Here is a 5,147-nt window from a genome sequence, read left to right as displayed (position 1 = left end):
GTTTGCTGTTAGAAATGTGTGTTGTGGGAGTGCTATCAAAACTGGGAAATGTTTGAGAGCTGTGGAAAACTGTTCAATAGGGGAAAGTAAAAGTCTATATTTTGGAACGTAGTGTGTGATTGGCGAAGGAGTGCTGTGAGTTCTTATATGGTGTATGTGGGAACAGTTTCCTGTTACTGAGTCCAATGGTCAGTGTGGCTAACCCTTTTTTCATGGGTGGAATGCATGTTGGTTGGTTTATAATTGGACAATATTTAGATTGATAAAGGTTGGAGTTGGAGGCTCAGACTAAAGATCTGTGGTTGCGTGTAATAACATGTGACATTTGTAAAGTTGTATACAAACTTGACCGCACCAGTGTCTGAATATGTGTATGACTGTTTCTTTGATCCAAAATAATTGGTTGGCTTCTCGTAAAAATGTGTGTGTAGTGGGAGTGCCTGTCAACATGTTATTGTCGATGTTGGTGATTGGAGTTGTTGAATCTAGTTTGGACTGCCGTTTCTGTTATTGAGTGCAGTTGAAACCGTATATTCATGGGTGCAATACAAATAGGTGGGTGTCAATTAAGGCAATATTTAGGTGGGTCAGGGTTACGGTGAGAGGAAAAGCTAAGAAAAATAACCCCTGCTGAGTTAAGTGTCCAAAGGTTCTACAATTGAAGGGGAATAGCAGTGCAAGAGAGGCAAAGAACGATGAGAAATGAGGTGGTCAGTTTGGAAGTGAGGAAGAACAAAGGCAATGAATCGGCAAACACACAGACAATGAACAGGAAAGCCAGGCCCTTGAAATCCCTCCGGGCTACTGTGTGAAGGCTAAATGTGTAAATGGAAGAATGAAACCTGCCTCCTTTTCCCTTTTCACACTAAACACTTCCTCCGTCTTCCTCTTCCCATCCCCTGTCTCTGTATTAGAGAATGTCATGTACAGAGGCTGCTGCTCTGCATGTGCTACGGTAACAAGGTGGCAGAATTCCCTTGGGATATACAGTACATGCACTACTGGAAGCCGCTCATCGGATAACATCATCAGATAACATTACATGGCGATGTAGGGGAGAAAAGAAAGGGAAGGGAGAGGGCCACATACACAATCCAAGCACAATAGTTAGTTGCAAGAGTAACCTAGACTAGCATGCAAAAACATATGCAGTGTAAGCATAACACGACAGAAATGTAAATGTACAAACAAACAATTATGTAAGCACTCATAAAGGCTTTGTAGGCAAGATGGCATGACATTTTTAAGAGACATTTAAGAGCCTAGCGCGGCATCACTATAAAATGCTGTATTGGACAATTCCATTCCTCAAACATTAAATTCAGTGCCATCAATTTCCTATTTCCATCCCCTTCTCCTTCTGTTTCCAGTTGATTTTCTTTCTAGTCTTTCTGAATCTTTACTCCTCAGCCAACATAGTCCACACGAGAGAAGGGAGGAATTGATTCACTTATTTGCCATGCACTCATTGAGCATTTGACTACAAGTGTTGCTGCATCTTCGTTGTAACACTCTGGATTTTTCCTTCCAGGCTACATATAGTACAGGCTGCCGTACCATGTTTGCAGAGGTTGTTAAAACTTGTGGTACCTGGACAAAGTATAAAGTATGTCCGGTTCTACAGCGTAGTTGAATACATTTGTGGAGAGCACCACACTTTTGGATTCCATCCATCCATCTTCTCCCGCTTATCCGTCAGGGTCGCGAGGTAACAGCTCCAGCAGAGAACCCCAAACTTGTCTTTCCCTGGCCACATCAGCCAGCTCTGACTGGATTGCAAGGCTTTGGATTCATGATGGCTAAACTGTCCCGAGTAAGGAAGAGGAAAAAAGAGTGCAAAAGAAGGAAAGAGGTTAAAACACAGAGAGCTGGACATCAGAGAAATCAGCAGAAGAAGACAGACAGGAAGTAAACACGAAAGGGAACAGCAGAAGAAGACAGACAGGAAGTAAACACGAAAGGGAACAGCAGAAGAAGAAGACAGACAGGAAGTCAACAATAACAGGAACACAGCTCTGGCAGTGTTTAAAGTCTGGTTAATGGGAACGAATATGTGAACAGACTCACCACGACTCAGGACTGCAAAACTGTGCAATACTGCTGTTTGCTGTTCCTTTAAATCCATGCTGATCGTGATAGATGAAATCCCATCTTCTTTTCTTGTCTTCCATTTAAACAAGTATCTCTAGACAGCACGGGGGACATAAAGAACGCTCACCTGGGAGCATCCCACCAGGCACCCAGACAGCTGTTCATTTAAAAGATAGATTACAGCTTCATTCATAAACTGTAATTAATACACACAACTTCCCATACACAGCGGAGAGGACACAAATAAACACATCCCCACATCCTGGCAGCTGGGGAAATTGAACAGATATTAATGCCCGATCAAAAAAGTGTATCTTTACTTTAAATGTTCCTCAAAGTACAAAGCATTTCAGGGAAAGTTGGAAACGTGAGTGTAGAACAATTAAGGGAATGAGTGTTTTATTTCCACACCCAGACAGGACACTGAGATAGACCCTGCCTCAGGCTTTGACAGATTTGCCTAACAGGAAATGTTATGGATGACAATGACCAAAGAATACATAAATATATGAAGTTCAGATAGCATAGGGCTTTATATCCGAGAGTGGTGGAGATTTCATAAGTACACAGGATAAGTAACGGGAAGTCTTGACAGAAGATCAATACAGAAGAAAACTTTCAGAGAGGCTTTGATGTGTTGCATACACACATTTTGAGTAAACAAGTGATTATTATACACAATAGATACAGTTATTCAAAGGCACATATCTTAGTATATGTATTTCTCTTTTGTCTCGCTTGAGTACACACTGAATGACCTTTGCATATTTTTTAGAGATGCATCTACCACCATCTGGAAAGTTCTGCAAAACATATTCGCAGAACTTTGTGTTCTTTAATGTCAAAGTAAACAAAGGAGTCCAATGGCATTTCAGAAACTCCCTCTGGAAGTCCTTTGGGAACTTAGCCTTAGCACACCATTTACATGCATAAAAACATATATAGCACACTGTATGAAAGGTTAGTCCCAAAAAAAGCATAATAGGGCTTCTTTAAGTCTCAAATAAGGCGAGACTCACAGCAGTCAAGTCCAAGTCTCAAGTCTACAGCTGCTGTTTACCATCCTCCTTTGCACTCTCCTATTCTATCCAATGAACCTTGTTTTCTTGGAATAGGAAAAGAAAAGCAAGGCTGTTTTTTCCATCTGTGACTTATCAAATATTTATATGGATAATTGCAAGTTGGAGTACCGCGGACTTCCGATGCCATTCCATGTTGAGCTCACTGCATGTCATTTATATATTTTCCGTAGCATGTCAAATACACAACACTGAGAACTTCCCTAGGCACTCATGTCAGATTAATATCAAACCTGTGCAAGTTGTGTACATACACTATACTGGGAATATATCGCCATAGGAATGCTACCCTTTTTCCTTCTAGGTCTGTAGATGTTTTTTTTTGTTGCAGATTTCAAGCATCGCCCACAGCATGCTTCTTGCCCTATGAGGACTATATGTTCATGCTACCTACAGTTGTAACACGTCAAATCAATGTACACCTTGGATATCACCAAGTGTATGTTCTGTTGTTGTATCTGAAAGCACTGCAGAGATCACCGGAGTGTGAAAACCAGAAGGATTACATGTTAACCTCGTCATTATAGTTGTTCACATGCCATGCACACATCTGCAAGGTGCCTTTCAGCTGCTGTAGAACTTGAGTTATTGAGGTGCGTGTGTGTGTAAGTGGGTCGTATGTATGCTTATGCGTGTGGCCCACAACCCAATGAGCAATTGAATGTCACATTAACACGCAACATGTAGAAGCATTTCAGATTCATAGGGTTTTCTGATATTTGTCAGATTTGCACTGCATATTCTTTCTCACGCATAATTGTGTGTGATGCTGACAGATACAGTATTTACAGCCAATATATCTTATTTTCTGTGATTACAGAAAGTATACCCTGATTTCCAAGCAAATGAGGGAGACAGAACATTTAAACATTTGAGAAAAAGACAAAAATAAACTTGGCAGAGTTGGCAAGGGTGAGAAATGGCAAGGGTGCATTCAAATCACTTGCATTGGTTTTGAAACGTAGGTATACATGCACAAAACTCAATGAGGCAGCACATGCACACACCTAATACCTAATACAGACTAACAAAGAAGGCCATATCTGTCCTGGGGAGTCCTCTGGACACTGTGGAGGTGGTGGGATACAGGCGAATGGCAGCCAAGCTGTCCTCCCTGCTGGACAATGTGTCCCACCCCCTCCAGGACACCCTGTCTGCTGCACTGTGCAGCACCTTCAGCGACAGGATGCTGCACCCGCGGTGTCTCACGGAGAGATACCGCGGGTCCTTCCTTCCTGCAGCGGTCAAACTTTACAACCAGCATGGCCCCCGGTAGAAACCCCCATACATACAAAAACAAAACAAAAAAACTGACTGGTTGTGCAATACGTGCAATATATAAACATAAATATGCCATTATTAATAACTGCAATATTTACCTGGCTGCTAGGTTTATATATTTTTTAATGCATGTTGTCTTTTGTAAAGCTGTCTTTGGTTCTGTTGCTGCTGTTTAAATTTCCCCTCTGTGGGACAGATAAAGGGATTCTGATTCTGATTCACCTCGATGTACTGCAGTAAATGAGTAGTTCTTATCAGGGTTGGGAGGGTGACTTACAAATGTAATCTGTTACAATTTGTAGTTACCTGTTTAAAAATGTAATCAGTAAGCTTATCTGTGTATCAATATATACAAGTGATTTAGCTGATTACTGAACTCAATATACATATATTCCCATATCATGAAAATAAATGAGAAAGTAAATATCAATCAGATGTTTTCTCCGTAAGTGTTTTATGAAAGACAAATGGAAAATGTAACCTTAGAATAAAAGAAACCAAGATATTTAGTATCGAGTGTGATTTTAAAATGACAAATTCTGTTTTAGTTTAATACAAACAGGTGTCAACCTTCTGCATTCAAAATGAAGAAGGAGGAAAGTAGCATAAAAGAAACAGGAGGTATGTCTCCCTATAATATATTGATCTTTAATATGAATGTAACATTGTAATCCTGATAGTAATCACTTCGAGTAA

The sequence above is a fragment of the Eleginops maclovinus genome, chromosome 18, assembly GCF_036324505.1.
Source record: "Eleginops maclovinus isolate JMC-PN-2008 ecotype Puerto Natales chromosome 18, JC_Emac_rtc_rv5, whole genome shotgun sequence".
In the NCBI taxonomy this organism is placed as follows: Eukaryota; Metazoa; Chordata; class Actinopteri; order Perciformes; family Eleginopidae; genus Eleginops; species Eleginops maclovinus.
This window is presented reverse-complemented; position numbering follows the sequence as displayed.